The following is a 17,969-nucleotide window of genomic DNA, read 5'->3' as shown; positions in this document are numbered from 1 at the left end:
GATAGTCAACACTAAGCACTGAGAATAAAAATAAAAACAGTTCCTGCCCTCCAGGAGCTTATATTTGAATGGGGAAGTCAATACATAAAAGGAAGCTGAAAATGGGGTGGGGGAGAGATAGGCTTGGGGAATGACATTGGGCATGGATATAGATAGAGAGAGAGAGAGAGAGAGAGAGAGAGAGAGAGAGAGAGAGAGAGAGAGAGAGAGAGAGAGAGATCAGGAAACTGAGACAGATAGGATTAAGTTGTTGTTTGTCTTTCATTCTTGAAGAGGACCATGACATTAGGGTGATGTCATGACTTGCACTGAATTGGATTTAAATGAGGGAGGGATATACAAAGTCAACAACCTCACTCCTCCAGAGCTATCTGGGTCCAGTGTGAGATATACATAAGGACAAGTGGAGATGACCCCAGATGATTAAGAGAACTGGGGTTAAGTGACTTGCCCAGGGTCACACAGCTACTAAGTATCTGAGGTGAGATTTGAACTCAGATCCTTCCAACTTCAAGGCCAGTGCTCTATCCACTGCACCACCTATCTGTCCCCATAGCATTAATTGACTTGCCCAGAGTCACATAGCTAGTAAGTGTCTGAGGCCAGATTTGAACTCAGGAAGATGAGACTTCCTGACTCCAGGTCCAACACTCTATCTGAGCCACCTACCTGCCTGAGAGATTGTTATGTTAGGAGATGAGAAAGGAAGGATGTAGACAGGTTTGAAGGGTTTTAAATGTCAAAGAGTAGAATTGCATGTGATCCTAGAAGGAATGGGGAGCCAAGCCAGTTTATTGAGCCTGCAAGTGACACAGTCAGCCCTGTGCTTTAGGAATATTGTTTCAGTAAAGGTATGTATGGACCATCCTTGTGCCCAATTCCACATCCAGAAATTGGTTAAGGCCCTGGAGTTCACAAAGGCTTGAACTTGGAGTGTTATGATCCCCTAAAAGCTCAAGGTTAGAGAGCAAGAAGGTAGGACAAAAGTCTGGGTGGGTGAGATTCCACAGGCGTATTTGGTTCTTATGGATTCTCAGTGTAGATACTTAACAGCCCCCACTGCCATCAGCTTCCCATCCCCTTTTCCAGGCTATGAATAGGAAGTGCTGTAATGGTCCACAGGACAAGCATGACCTCAGTAAGATGCCATGCTTTTAGGCTGCTGACAATTTGTTTCAGTGAAAGACTTGGGCTCTTCTGAACTGAGAAACAAGAGAGTGGCTGGATGTGAACTCCAATAAAGCTGTCATTGAATGCCAAAGCAGGTCTTTTACCAGGTAGCTATTTGATGGAGCTTGAAAGGGTTTCTGTTACTTCTACTAAGGTTAGTTTATCTTTATTTTATTATTTTATTTTATTGGTGAGGCAATTGGGGTTAAGTGACTTGCCTAGGGTCATACAGCTAGTAAGTGTTAAGTGTCTGAGGCCGGATCTAAACTCAGGTCCTCCTGACTTCAGGGCTGGTGCTCTATCCACTGCGCCACCTAGCTGCCCCTGTTATTTTATCTTTAAATCCTGGGCTAGGACCCAGAACATACTTGCAAACTTTCCCACCAATCCAGTCCCTCTGCTCTCCAGATAGAGTATAGCTCAGTCAACTAGAGCATCAGAAAAGCTGCTTTTGTATGGTCAGTGAATAATTTCTAGGGATACATGCCCATGAATGATTAGGGTGCTTAATGAACCACTGGCTCCCCATGGGGGATATCCTGCTGAGCCTGTAATCAGGAATTCTCTCACTGGGTAGCAACCCTGCTATGGAAGGTCAAATTCTCAGTCACTGCCTGGCTCAACTTTTCCAAGCATATGGATTCTGGAACTGAACTGTCTCCATTGACTGCTGGACTGACCCATTGTAGCTGTTAGGTCTCCTGTAACTAGAGAGGGGCATTATTACCTTGAAGTAAATCAATATTGTATTGCTTGCCTTGGTCTTCCTCAAGCATAGAGACAGGGGGAAGAATGGCCTATGATCACGATCAGAAACTTCTGGCTTGGGTGGCACCCGGAGTGTTAATGGTTCTGATATTAAGGAACCAAAAGAAAGCACAAGGTCACAGGTGGCTAAAGAGAGAGCAAAGACCAAAGCAAAGCCTGATAGCAAGCAGGTGATGAGCAGAGACAAGAAGGATATCTAAGACCCAAAAATGTGAGACTTCATTATACAAAATGATGCTCACTCAAAGGACCCTAACTTCCTAATTCCTCAATCTACTCAGTTCCTGTAACTCATTCTTCTATTCCAACCCATCCACACACAGAGATGGTCACATTCTTTTTTTTTTTTTAAGTGAGGCAATTGGGGTCAAGTGACTTACCCAGGGTCACACAACTAGTAAGTGTTAAGTGTCTGAGGCCAAATTTGAGCTCAGGTACTCCTGACTCCGGGGCCGGTGCTCTATGCACTGCGCCACCTAGCTGCCCCAATGGTCACATTCTTTATCTTGCCATCACCCACAAATATTCCATTTATATATTCATAGATTCCAACTTCCATTCACTGATTTATCTTTTTTATCTTTTATTTTTATTACATCTTTTCCTACGTCTTACATCCCCAAACTTTGTTCTTCATCCTTACCATCTCTTCTAATCCCTTCACTCTTCATTTCTTTTCCAGGTCATTACCCTTGTAACTTACTCATTCCCTTGTCTTATTACTAACTGTGCCTTGCTGAATCTCAGACTTGAATTACACCCACCATCTGCCTCTCTCCTTGCTAGTTACCTGTTACTGAGCAAAGCTGGAAAAAAATCATGGAACTATACTTATTGGTTCCACTATAAATTTATGCTACATAATCTCAACTGGGCGCTCACTATATTAAGGCAATCCTCTTACACTTTCCTAATCAATTTGCTATCTCACTTACCGCAGTGGCTATTTCAAACCTTTTTATCGTTGCTTAAGCCTCCCATGACATCCCCTCCCTTTCTCTCAGCCGAGGATCTTGATACATACTTCATTTTAAAAATTGAGGCCATTCAACTAGAGCTCCCTCTTCTCTGTTCCTCTTCATCTTATATCATTCAGATGTAGTCCCCCGCTGCCTCTTTCTTCATCCCTGTCTCAAATAAAGAGGTCTGTCACCTTGACAAAGTACCTCTACATGCACCCTTGATTCCACATCCTCTCATCTTCTCCAGTAGATTGTTCCTTCTATTGTCCCTACTCTTTTTATTGTTCAATCTCTCCTTGTCGACTGACACCTTCACTGATGCTTACAAATATGCCCATATCTCCCCCCTTCTTCAAAAGCCCACACTTGATCCTACCATGTCCATCAGCTATTTCCTGATATCTCCCCTTCTAAGCTAAACTTGAGAAATTTATCTATACTAGGTACTTCCACTTCTTATCCTAAATCCTCTGCAATCCAGCTTCTTACCTCATCATTCAACAGAATTTGCTCTCTTCAAGGTCACCAATGATTTCTTAATTGTTAGATTTAATGGCTTTTAATCAATCCAGATCCTTCCTTTCTTCAGCTTTTGAAGCTATTGATCACCTATTGATCACCTTCTCCTCCTAGATACTTTCTCCTTAAGGTTTTCTTGACCTTCTCTCTCTTGGTTTTCCACCTCTCTCACTACTCCTTCTAAAGTCCCTTTTATTAGATCCAGGTCACACCCACTAACCATAAGTTTCCCCCCAAGTCTCTGTCAGGTCCTCTTCACTTTTCCCTCCATACCAAAGTTTCTTAAACTATGGGTCACAGCCCCCTATGGGGTCACATAACTGAATGTGGGGGTTGTGAAAAATTTGGCATCAGTAAAAGGTTATATATACCTATATACCTGAGATCTCATAAAAATTTCTTGGGGGGAAATGGGGTAGCAAGGGGAAAAAGTTCAAGAAGCCCTGTTCCATCTCACTTGGTGATCTCAATCAGCTCCCATAGATTCAACTATAATGTCTATGTAGATGGTTTTCTTATCTATATATCAAGCCCAATCTCTAGCCTCAGCTCTACCTCTTAAATAACTTGAACTGGATGTTCTATAGGCATCCCAAACTAAACATATCTAAAAATAAACACTGTATCATTTGCCCAAATCTTCTCCTCTTCCCAACTTTCTTATCACTAGATCATTACCATGCCTAGTCATTAGGCTTGCAACCTCAGTGCCATCCTTAAATCCTCAGTCATACTCACCTCATATATCCAAATCTATAATCAAATCTTGTCATTTTTGCTTTTGTAATATCTCTTGTATATGCCTCCTTATCTGTAATCACACACCACCACCTTTGTACAGGCTCGCATCATTTCTCACCTGGACAACTGAAACAGTCTTCTCATTGGCCTCATGACCTCAAGTCTTCCAACTACAATCCATTCTCAGCTGCCACAGTGATTTTCCTAAAATACAGGTCTGACCACATTAACTTCCCCCAGTTCTCCACTCAATAAAAGCTGGGGGCTCCTTATTACCTTGGGAAGCAAATAGAAAATCCTTTTTGGCATTTAAAACTTCACAACCTGCTACCTTCCTACTTTTCGAGTCATATTTTATTCTCCTTCTACCATTCAGCTCTGCTGTACTATTTGCTGTCCCTCACAAATGCCGTGCCATTTCTTGGTTCCTTATATTTATACTGGCTATCCCCCATGAATGGAATGCTCTTCATCCTCACCTCTGACTCTTAACTTCTTTGGTTTCCACCAAGACTCAGTTCAAATCCCATTTTTTGAAAGATACATTACTGTCTTTCCCAATGTTGCTACTCCCTTCCTTCTAATATTACCTTCATTTTATACTACATATATATAAAATATATATATATATATCTTGTATTCATATAGTTATTTGTGTTTTGTCTCTCCCATTAGAATATATGGGCTCCTTGAGAGCAGGGATTATCTTTTTTACTTTCTTTGTATTCCCAGCTCTTAGCACAATGCCTGGCACATAGTAAGCTCTTAATAAATGCTTGTTCTCTTGACTAGCTGTGTGACCCTGGGCAAGTCACTTAACCCTCATTGCCCCACCAAAAAAAATGCTTGTTCTCTGCCAGACAGAATGGTTGGCAGGGATGGCCTCATTGTTGTTGTTATCCCCTTGTTGCCATGGCTACAGCTCATTGAGTGTTTCTATGTCTAGCCACAGTTATAGGTATCAAGTCTTGGCCTCAGTGCTATGGGTCTCCTTGGTATCAGAGCAGACCCCAGCACATGTATCTAGTTTCCCTCCTCCAGTGGAATAAAGAAAGCTTTTTGCTTATAACCACTGTTAGCAATTTGGTTTTATTTTATTTTATTTTTCATAGTTAACAATTGGGCTATTATCTCTGTGAGCACTTAGGCATTTTGCAAAGTTAACAGTGGTTGCATACCTCCGTTACTCTTTGATCATTTATTTTCAGAGTTTTACAGGGAAAATCAGTATCCAAAGGACAAAACAGGCACATGTGACCTGAAAACAGGCAAAAAGTCTAAGAAACCAAGCATCCAAACAGGTATATTTCTCAATTAGAATTGTTTGGTATAGTATTTTTGCTAATACTATTAAAAATAATAAATACTTTTATTTAAAGTTTTGAATTATAAATTTTATCCCTCCTTCCCTCCCTCTCCTCCCCTTCCCTGAGGTGGTAAGCAATCAGATATAGGTTATACATGTGCAATTATAGTGTATTGGTGAGAATAGTTATGTCATTCACAGTTCTTCATCGAACAATACTGCTGTCACTGTGCACAATGTTCTCTGGTTCTGCTTACTTCACTATACATCAGTTCATAGAAGTCTTTCCAGGCATTTCTGAAATTCTCCTGCTTGTCATTTCTTACAGCACAATAATAATCCATCACCATCATATACTACAGCTTGTTTAGCCATTCTCTAATTGATGAGCATTCCTTTGATTTCCAATTCTTAGCCACCACAAAAAGAGCTATAATAAATATTTTTGTACAAATAGGTATTTTTCTCTTTTGGGGGGATGTCTTTGGGATATAAACCTACCAGCGGTATTGCTGGATCAGAGGGTATGTGCAGTTTGATAGCCCTTTGGACATAGTTCCAAATTGCTCTCCAGAATGGTTGGATCAGTTCACAACTCCACCAAGTGTGGATTAGTATCCCAGTTTTCCCACGTCCCCTCCAACATCCAATATTTTTCTTTTTTGTTATATTTTCCACTCTGATAAGTATGAGGTGATACCCCAGAGTTGTTTTAATTTGCATTTCTCTGATTAATAGTGATCTAGAGCATTTTTTTCACATGACTACAGGGAGCTTTGATTTCTTTGTCTGAAAAGTGCTTGTTCATATCTTTTGACCATTTAATTTACCAGTTGGAGAATGACTTGCATTTTTATAAATTTGACTCAGTCAAATTTTAAGTTCAAGTTAGAATTATAGGACCTGAGCTGAAATCCCAATTCTACCACTTATTACCTTCTTTGTTTCCTTCTTTTAGGCTAACTCTATCCAAAATAATTACTCAGTCCAATCTTAGTAGTGGTTCTATACCAGCCCCATAGTCATTCTCCTTTGTTTCTCAAGGAGTTCAGTATCTACCAGGCTCATAGTCTTTTTCATCACTCTAATTCTTCTATTGTACTTTAATATACATTTTGATGTTCCCTTTGATACTCCAAACTCTTAATTCCTCAATATCCTTAACTCCTATAACCTCCTTTTACACTCAGGGATGGTTATCACCCAGTTCAACAATCAAAACTCCGAAATTCCTTTATAATTTCATAATAACCTATCATTCCATCTCTCCCTAAGGCCTTATCCTTCCTCAACCTAGCCTCTTCCCTTCAGACCTTCTGTCCTTTAGTTCCCTGTAATGCTATTACCCTTGTTCTAACTTCACTTTTTTTTTTTGACTTTCCAACACATTACCAAGAGTTAACCAGTTTACTCTATACTCTACTCTCAAACTTTGCCCGCACCCTATAGATGCTCATGCCTTGCCAATCCCCAATCCTGGATCACTCTCATCATTTTCTTTCTGTACTTTTACTGAAATGCTAATGAACAGAACTGGAGAAAATCATAAAACTGAGTTACCTGGCTCACCTACAAAATTATGGTATTTAATATTTACTGGATTCTCATTGCAGCAAAACAATCTTTTTAATCCTCCTTCATTGATTTTCTTTCTGCTTCCCCATAGAATCTGTTTCAAACTTTTCTCCTCAAGTCTCCTAAACCATCCCAATCCCCATTATCTGAGCCAAAGACCTTGAATAATACTTTACTGAAAAAATAGACAGTATTTGCCACATGTTTCTTCTTCTCTCTTTCTTTATATCTCAAAAGCTCTTGACATCATCTTCCCTTTGTTCCAGTCCCTGATGAAGTGTTCCCTTCCCAAGGCCAACCCTGACATATTCCTTGAGTCCCCCCCCCAACCTCTTCCATTTTCTTCAGTAGATTTCCCTCACAACCATCCTCTCCAATCTTTAACCTCTATTGTCTGGTTCCTTCTGTACTGTGTTAAAAAATGCCCACATCTCCCCTATCCTTAAAGAAAAAAATGTTTGAACCTTAATAGGTCTTAGCAGTCTTTCAAACTATCATCCTATTTCTCTCTGCCCTTTCTTAGCCAATCTTACATAGCACAGTTGGATAGAGCAATAGACTTGGAGTCAAAAAGACCTGCCTCAGACATTTACTAACTGTATGATCCTGAACAAGTTATTGGAGAGAAGTTATAACTTCTCTCAGCCTCAGTTTCCTCATCTATCAAATGAGGATAACAATGGCACCTGTTTCTCAAGGTTATTGTGAGGCTCAAGTGAGATAATAAATACAAAGAACTTTGTCAACTTTACAACACCAGATAAATGCCAGCTATTACTTTTATTATTATCATTATTTTTAATCTTTCCTTTTCTCCCACCTCTTGGACCGCAGAAATCTGGATTCTAATCTAATTACTCAACTGAAAGCTTCTCACTCCAAAGTTACCAGTGTTCTCTTAATTGACAAATCTGATGGCGGCGGGGGGAGACGTGTCTCTCTTAGTTGTTGCTGGCAGGATTCTTGCCAGACTACTCCTTAATAGGCTGACCTGGAAGATGCTCATCTACCCAAAAGACACTGTGGCTTCACAAAGGGCTGAGGAATGGTTGATATGGTGTTTGCTACCTGACAACCCCAGGAGAAATGCCAGCATCAGAACAGAGGTCTTTACCCAATGTTTGTTAATCTGACAAAGGCTTTTGATACTGTCAATCGTGAGGACTTGTGGCTCATGGCTCATAGCAAAATTTGGTTGCCTAGAAAAGTCTGTCAGTATTGTATGCCAGTTCTATGACAGCATGTTTACACAGGCTCTGGATAAGTAGAGGGTGCAACTCTCATGGACTGGCCATGTTTGAATGCAAAAAGTACATATGACCAGACCATTTTACTGAGAACTCCCACAAGGCAAGCACTTACATGGAGGTCAGAAGAAGCAACGAAAGGACACTCTCTGAAGAACTTTGGAATCAATTGTGAGACATGGGAGACGTTGGCATAGGACTGCCCATTATGGCATGCCTGCATCAAAGGAGGTGCTATGTTCTATGTTCTATGAGCAAATTAGAATTGCAATAGTTCAAAAGAAATGTAAGATGCACAAATTTAGAGACGTCTGCACTCCAAATGTTCACACGGACTATTGGTGCCCAACTTGCCTTAGAGCCTTTCAAGCTAGTAGTTGTCCAATCAGCCATTGTCGGACACCTTGTATCTTGGCCCTGACAGACTGGTATCATTTTGATCCTCTTTGAGCATGAAGGACAACAACCAATACATGTGATACTGTTGACCACCATCAACTCCAGATACTCTTTTTTTGTTTGTTTGTTTTGGGTGGGGCAATGAGGGTTTAGTGACTTGCCCAGGGTCACACAGCTAGTAAGTGTCAAGTGTCTGAGACCGGATTTGAACTCAGGTCCTCCTGAATCCAGGGCTGGTGTTTTATCCAGTTCTCCACCTCGTTGCCCCCCCCCCCAGATACTCTTGATTTTCTAGGTCTTTATGATCCTGCTCTCCTCTGGTTCTTCACCTACATATCTGATTATTCTTTCTCAGTATACTTGGCTTATTCATCATCCATACTATGATCCTAACCACAGATAAGCACCTAAGCCCTCTTCTCTCTGTTTCTGTCTCTGTCTCATCTCACCTCTCATCTCACTCTTAGTAACCTCATCAGTTCCCATAGGTTTAATAATAATTTCTCTGCAAATGACTCTGTTCTACATATCTAGTTCTAATCTCCATTCTGAACTCCCATCATGTATCTCCAATTGCCAATGGGACATTCAAACAATGTTCTGTAGGTATTACAAACTCAATGTTATGAAAACAGAACTCAAAATATCCCCTCTCCAAGTCTATTTCTCTTCCGAATTTCCCTTTCTGTCAAGGGAAACATCATCCTTCCAGTCCCCTGGGTTCACCATTTCCATGTTGTCCTCACTTTCCCTCACCCTACATCTACTTCAACCTCATGTATCCATGTGCACACCCACACCCTAGTTCATGCTCTCATGTTCTCCAACCTACACACCTCCCAACTGATCTCTGCCTCCAGTTTCTCCCCATTCCACAGAACCAGAATTCCTAAAGTGCAAGACTGACCATGTCATCTTTACTCAATAAACTTCAATGGTTCCCTACCATCTCTAGGATCAAATAAAAGCTACTTTGGTTTTAAAACTCTTTCCAACCTAAGCCCACCCTACATTTTCAGAATAATTACACTGTCATTCCTCTTCCAGTCAAACTGGCCTTCTTACTTTTCCTCACACATAGCTTACCATCTCCTATATCTGAATCTTTGTCCTTGCTGTCTCTCAATGCTGGAAATGTACCCATTTTTCACCTCCACCTCTTAGGAATCCCTCATTACATTAAAACTCAGCTCCAAAATGACCTTCCATATAAAACCATTCTTTTTTCCCCAGCTGCTAGTACTTCCCCCCACCAATTACCTTATATTTATCTTGCATATGTTCTGTAAGTGTATACATTTATGTTCTCTCTCCTGATGAAATGGGTTCCTTGAGAGCAGGGACTGCTTCATTTTTGTCTTTTTGCAGTTAGTGCCTAGCATAGAAACATTTAACAAATATTGATTGATTGTATGACTGAGCAAGTCACCAAATTTCTCTAAGTTTCTGGATTTTTTGGGAGACAAACAGAATTAAGTGACTTGTGCAGGGGCTGGATTTGAACTCAGATCCTCTTGACTCCATGGCCTGTTCACTATCCACTCTGCCACCTAGCTACCCCTAGGGCTCAATTTCATTTAAGTTCTCTAGGCCCTCCTCATTTCTGTAATGGGGGAATTAAACTCAATGGCCTCTTCGTTGTTGTTCAGTCAACTGTTTGTGACCCTGTGGACCACACCCCATTAACACTGTCCATGGGGTTTTCTTGGCAAAGATACTGGAGTGGTTTGCCATTTCCTTTTCCAAAAGATTAAGGCAAACAGAAGGGGGCTGAATTTGAACTCAGGTCTTTCTGATTCCAGGCCCAGACCACAATCCAAAGAGCCACCTCGCTGCCTCCGAGGCAAACAGAGGTTAAGTGATTTGCCCAGGGTCACACACCTAGTAAATGTCTATAGCTAGATTTGAACTCAGGTCTTCCTGACTCCAGGTCCAACACTCTATCCACTGTACCATCTAGCTGCCTCCTAATATCCTCTTAGGTCCCTACTAACTCTAGATCTATGACTTTATGATCTACTCCCATACCCACTCCCACCCTCACTCCCCAATGGGTACCAAGCCCCGGACCTTTTGAAATTCTTCATTAACCTTAACTTTGAATTCTCAAAAGCATTTCCCCCACACTGGAAACACCTGTGTTCTTCTGATAGCAGAAATCAACAGAGATTCTTTTGTTTTGTTTTGTTTTTAAAATGTTAACAATTTCATTTAACCCAGAGATGGTATTAAATAGAAAGAAAGTAAAGTTTAGAATGAGTCAGAACCTAATTCAGTTTGCTCGTGCTTTGTGGTTGTCTGAATGATGGAATGGCCCACTTCTGCCATGGAGTGGGTGGGCATTGCAGAAGCCTGTTAAGTAATTGGGGTGGGGGTTAGGGAATGGCAAAGTGGAGAGTTTTCCAGCTTCTTGCAAAGGCCCTTTTGGAGTTGATGGAGAACACAACACTACTTGCAAGGATCTTTGAGGGAGCAAGTTTCTTGAGGTGATAGAACTATGTAAACACCTGAGACAGAGATGCATTTTTAACTGTTCAGATGTGTTAACCCAGAGGGGTTTTTCAAAGTTAGCAGTTTCAAGCAGAGAAGAACATTTAAGTGCCTTACCCAGGCCCAATCAAACCGTGGAAATAATGGAAAATAAAAGCATTTCTTCCATGATTCATTTTCCATTCAGATTAGCAAAAAAGTGTCTCTTTTTTAAAAAGTCAAAAGAGGTGAATAATCACGTGGAATATCTACTGGAGGTGCATCTGTCTGGGCTTGGAGCTTTTCACCTCTTATGAAGCTAATGGTGCCCCCAAAAAATGATTTGTGCTCTGAGTTTGAAGTCTAAATAATGGCAAATTGTCTGACTGAAGTGCAGGAAAAGAGAAACAAATGGATAGGAGGTATTAACAGAGTTAATTATAGATGCAGATTAAAAGGCAAGATTAAGTAGCAGAAGAAAAGGAAAGAGTAACCTGGGGCACAGAGATACTGACATGTAGCAGTTGTCAGTCACCTAGCAACAAGTTTCCTATCCCTGCTGTGCTCTTTAATTCAGCAAATCTGCTCAGGATGTTGGGCTGTTCTCCTGACAAAACGCATTATGTAGTCGACTGAAGGATACAAAAATCCACTGTACACAACACTCTGCTCCCTATTGACCACTGATCCTTTCTCTCAATCCACAAAAGAGGCTTGCATAATGCTCTGAAAAGGGAAAAGTCTCCACAGAGAAAACATTTGCTTGTAATTGAGATTGACTACATAATGAAAATGATGTTCTTTTTAGAATTCTGCTGTTGAGGCCACACTTTTTGTCTCCTGGCACTCAAAACACATCCCTGCTGGGAAAAGGGGCAAACATTGTAAAAACTCAAAACTGATTTTTCTTTGCATTGAAAACACCCCATTCTATAACAAAATGGCCAGGTCTCTCTCCTCGGAACTTAAACAAGTGATCAAAAAAACAAAACAAAACAGGAAAACTTCTATTCAGAGTTTCTGCCATAAATGCCTGCCTTTGCTGAAGGCACGCAGGCGATGGCTGGCCATTCTCTGAGACAACAAATAGACACAAATGACAGAGAAAACTCTTGATTTTGTGATTCAGGGTCCTCTGCTGGGAGGCTGCAAATTGCTAGTTAAAACTCGGTCACTGTCTCAAATATGTGTGTTAAAACACAGACTGGGCTTTGAATGATCAACTAAGCTGAAGGGGCAGAGAAACTTGAAAGGGTCAAATAGCTAACCTTCTTGGCATAATAGCCAAGCTTAGTTTGTTTTCCTTCTCTGGTGTCTTGGTGAGTAATGGTTTGGGGAGACTCATCCAGAAGAGAAATACCTATTTCACAGAAAAATTAACTTTTAAAACGAATATAATTTTTTACTTCCTTGATACATTAAGGATGCAAGGTTGTATCAGTGTGGGTACTACCCCTAGCAACACAAATTACAAACCAACTATACATTCGTGGGTGACTTTCTTGAGTTGCTATGGCCAAAGAGAAAATTTATCACCTGGTAGCCAACCTTCTATTTAAAAAGTCAACCTTTTAAGGAGTTAGTAGAGATTGATAGATAAGCAGTGACCTTCTTAGCAATGGTGGGGCTTCTATACCATTAGGGCAAGAATGAAGCTTGTTCCACACAAAGAAAAAATGGGGCAAAAATGTGGTCTCCCAGACTCCATTGAGAAACCTTTTCAAGCAGTACTTTGGTTTTATTAATTATTGCCACTATTTGAGGGAAAAGTTCCCAGGGACCCAAGGGAGAGAATCCTTGCTCCAAGTGGCTTATTATTTAAGTTGGACAATATGCTTCAGATTCTAAATACATGAAATAAACAGAGTGAAAACCAAACAGGAGAAAGAATAGTTGTTTTTGTTGGATGGTAGAAGGAGAATAACCTTTTTAGATAGATAACTTTTAAATGGAAGAGACTGAGATTCAGGCAAGATGAATGACTGAAAGAGAGAGAGAGAGGGAGAATGAACAAAATACCCAGTAAAAATGAACAAGTGATACTATGTAAATAATAGGAGTTGGTTTACCATTACCATTTCTGGTGGGAAAAAAATATGGTAAAAATGCCTAAATTAGAAGAGTGAGGCAAAACAACTTTTTTAAAAGCATTCAATTATTGAAAGTAGCCAGGTTCATACACAGTGCTGAAAACCACCCATGTTTGGGGCTGTTTTAATAGCTGAATTGTATCTGCTTTAACCAATCTACTATTTCATGCAAAAAATCTGAAGCTAAAATGTATCTTTCCTTTCCTGGAACTTTCTCCTTCCTAAAAAACCCAAAAACCCAAGAGTAAAAAGAGGTCAAATCTTTGGTCATACAAAGACAAAGTCAGAGAGAGAAAACTATAACGCCATTACTCTTCTATATATAACAATTTCCCAGTGAATTTTTCAGGAAGCAAAGATATTTATTGACTGAAATAACCTTTGAATTATACCATATGGCTCTGCATGGGTGATTATAAACTAAGGAAAAGTTATAATGAAAGAGAAGTGGATCCAAAAAGTTGGTTTGAATTTATTATTGTGTCATTCATTATTCCCCACCTTGGTGCCCATGCAGGTAGCACTTAACATGAGACATACAGACAAGCTATCCATGCTATCCTCTTTCTTGAATGATGATATCATTAAAAACAAATAAATAAACAAGCTACTTCAGAAAGCATGGGGTGGGAGAATAATGTGGGGGCTACACAGCTAAGTGAGCATAAGTAAAGACTCGGTGAAACTGACTGTAAAAAGAGGTCCCAGTAAGCTACCACTCACAGCTGATGAGGCAAACAAGCCTATTTTCCTTTCTTTTCATGACAAGAGTTAATGATGCTTTCTGTTCTCTTCTATGCCATTCTGGCCTTAGCATTTTTCATCATACCCTTTTTACTCCCCTCTTTGGGCAGAGACACTTATTAGACGAAAGAAGCCATTTGCAGTTTTGTGAACATGCATCTTATACTTTAAGTATTGTTTTGTTTCCTTTCTAGGCTCCACCTGCTCTTCATTTTGAGTATGCCTTTCCCATCAAAATAAAAGGTTTGGGAATTTTTTCTTACTCAGTGATAGAGACCCATTGGTTGAGTCAGGAAAGGAATCAAAATGAGTCCTTTGTTATAGTGTGCAGCTGCTCCCTTAGGTCAATGGGTGACACACACATGCACCACCATTTAAAAAACCACAAAAGATTTCACAATCAGTGGTTAAAGATCAGTATTTGTAGGCAACTTCATGGTAACTTTTTTCTCCTTCCAAGGCAATACTACATAGGGGATAATAGGATACCAACAACCTAACAAACTTCAACCAATGAATAACTCTTAGTAAGTAAGTGCCTGCTGTGTGCCAAAATAAAAAAATTAAAAAGGAATAACCTCTCTTCTTTAGGAGCTTGCTTTCTAGTAATCATGACAACACATATGTATACATATTTGTATATGTATATCTATCTATATATACATACACATAGCACATATATAGCATAGTATAAGCAGAATAAATTGATACACGCAGAATAAAAGAAGGGGATCTCCAAATCCAGAAAAAAAAATTTTAATTGAAAATTTTTAAAGTTGATAAATACAGGAGAGAGCTATAGTAGTTGGGGGATCAGGAAATGCATAGTAGTAAAATTAGTGCTTGGGCTGTGTCTTGAAGGAAATTAGAGATTATACTGTATGAGGCAGAGGGAGTGCATTACTGGCATCAGGAACAACTAGTGCAACGGTATGGAGATGGGAGATGAAGTGAGAAACAGAGTGAGGTACAATTTGGTTGGGCCACAGAGTATAAGAAGTGGAATAATGTATAATGATAGTGGAAATATGGATTGGAGCCAAGTTGTGAAGGTCTTTAAAAGCCAGAGGAATTTATATCTGATCCTAGAGGCAATAGGGAGGCCCTGAAGCTGACTCAATGGTCAGATCTACAATTAAGGAAAATCCCTTTGGCGGCTGTGTGGAGCACTTATTGGAACAGGTAGAGGGTTGAAGCAGAGAGAGGTGCTGAGGACTTCAACTAGAGGTGGCTATGTGAGAGAAGTTGTAGAGATGAAAATTGCAAGATTTGGCAAATGATAGGAGATCGGAGATGGGGGAGAGTGAGGACTCAAAAATAATGCCAGAAACTGGACAAATAGACAAACTCTTGGACAAAAATATGGAAGCAGAGAGAAAACTTTTGGAGGAAAGAGGTATGTTGAGTTTGAGATGCCCCGTCTCTATCTAGTGTGAAACATTCAATAAAGAGTGGGTAATGTGAACTGTATCTCAGGAGAGGGACTGTGGCAGTAAATTATTTGTATAGATATGATAATTAAACTCATGGGAGCTGATGAGGTCACCAAGAGAAAAAAAATTAGAAAGAAAAGAGAGGGGGCAGCTAGGTGGTGAAGTGGGTAAAGCACTGGCCCTAGATTCAGGAGGACCTGAGTTCAAATCCAGTCTCAGACACTTGACACTTACTAGCTGTGTGACCCTGGGCAAGTCACTTAACCTTCATTGCCCTGCAAAAGAAAGAAAGAAAGAAAGAAAGAAAGAAAGAAAGAAAGAAAGAAAGAAAGAAAGAAAGAAAGAAAGAAAGAAAGAAAGAGAGAGAGAGAGAGAGAGAGAGAGAGAGAAAGAAAGAAAGAAAGAAAGAAAGAAAGAAAGAAAGAAAGAAAGAAAGAAAGAGAGAGAGAGAGAGAGAGAGAGAGAGAGAGAGGAGGGAACCCAAAGGGGTACACCCACTATTTGGGGGAATCCTCTTTGTTAGAGGGCATGATATGGTTAATGAAGGAGACTGAGAAAAAAGAGACAGATAAATAGAAGCTGAACCAAGAGACAAAAAGAGCCACAGAAACCTAGAGAGTACAGAATAGCTAGGAGGAGATCAATAGACTCAAATGCAGCAGAGAGGTCAAGAAGGAAGAGGAGTAAGAGCAAATTAGATTTGGCAATTAAGGAATCATTGAAGGGCAGCTGGGTGGCAAAATTGATGCAGCACCATCCCTGGGGTCAGGAGGACCTGAGTTCAAATCCAACCTCAGGTACTTATTAACTATGTGACCTTGGAAAAGTCACTTAACTTTTAAAAAATGGAGATCACTGGTAACTTTGAAAACAAAAATTTCAGTTGAATGATGAAGCCAGATTGCAAAGGGATGAGGAAGTCGAGGCAATAATTGTGGAAGACTAGGACTTTGACTGAGAGAGAAAAAGAGAGATAAAGAGCAATAGGTTGAGGGGATGGTAGGGTCTAGTGAAGGTCTTTTAGGGATCAGAGAGACAAGCATGTTTAAAGGTAGGAATGAAGGAACCAGGAGATGGAAAGATATTGAAGATTAGTTGGGGTCAGGGATAAATGAGGAGGCAATCTGCTGGAGAAGGCAGGAGATGGGATCAGAAGTACACGTAGAGGGACTGGCTTTAGCAAAAGGAATACCTCATTGTCAGAGATGAGAAAAAGGAGCAGGGTGTCATGGAGGTATTGAGATGAAGTACAGGGGAGAGAAGGGAACTCAGAGCAAACAGCTTCCATTTTCTCAGTAACCTTGACCTAACACAAGCTCCACTTCATATGAAGGTTAATATTAACTCTCAAATAAAAACCTGAGGCCAAATAGGGAACCTCTGAGATTGGTTGTAAATGATTTTATTGAGCACAATTATGTAGAAAGATGTGGAAAAGGTTAGAGGGCAGAGGGAATGTTTCAACTTGGTCTTTGTTTCGCCAGAGTCTAGCTCAGTGCTCCGCTTGTAGTCAATACTCGATAAAAGCTTGTTGATTGAAAAATATTCTGATTATACTACAGCCACTGAGAGTCCTATTGAGAATGTACACAGAAGTGCTAGGGTTCCTCTCTCAATATTTTATCAAATATTCATTTTTACACACAAATATTTCCTTCCTAAACGGTCCCTCTCAAATTTTCCCGCAAGGATTATCTGACATTTACTATTCACAAGTTTGACTGGAAAGGTTAATAGTTCACCAGGAGAAGTTAGAAGTAAATAGAATTGATCATCCCGAATGCCCTGGGTTGAAATGTGAGGGCTTTGTGTTGACAACCCCGGGCGTGGTAATGAGTCTCTAGTACATTCTTAAGGCTTGTTTCATTTGCCCTGTGAATGGAGAGAGTAAAATTATAGTCTCTAGGTGTTTTCCATGGTTCTTTCATAAGCATGCCTCCTGACACCAATTAAAGAGATTATGTCATCAACTGAACGGAAAGCTATAACCTTGTATGTTAATGCTGTGATTACTTGAGACAGGGTCACAGGGCCCAATAGAGCAGCAGCTGACCTTCGAGAAATTAACTTCAGAGCTCAATTCCTAATTAACCATTTTCAATGGAAGTATGTGTTATTTCAGACAATTGGTCAAAATATTACTTTTTTTTTTTTGCACAAGAAGTTCACCTTCTCCTCCAATTAATTAGCAATAGCTACAATGTGTGTGTATGTGTTTGTTTTAAATACACTAGATAATTTTGCTGTTACCTAAAGAGGTCAATTGTGCAAGACATTTACTCTATCCTTTGAGATGTATAAAACTACATGAAACATCCTCATTAAAGATGTCTCTTTCTCCTGTCTTCTTGTCAGTGTACAAAAATGTTAAATCTTCATCTTCATTTTCCACTGCAACCTCAGAAAGGTAAATGACATACCAGTCATGCATAGAGATCTCTAAATTGTCCCATATAAGCATGTACATCTTGATACACATGCTTGTATAGGACAGTGTAGAGATTTAACAAAATTGCAATGGAAGCCTTTATCCCTTAGATACTTGA

The sequence above is a fragment of the Dromiciops gliroides genome, chromosome 2, assembly GCF_019393635.1.
Source record: "Dromiciops gliroides isolate mDroGli1 chromosome 2, mDroGli1.pri, whole genome shotgun sequence".
Classification (NCBI taxonomy): Eukaryota; Metazoa; Chordata; class Mammalia; order Microbiotheria; family Microbiotheriidae; genus Dromiciops; species Dromiciops gliroides.
The sequence above is the reverse complement of the archived record's forward strand: the minus strand, read 5'-3'. Positions refer to the sequence as shown.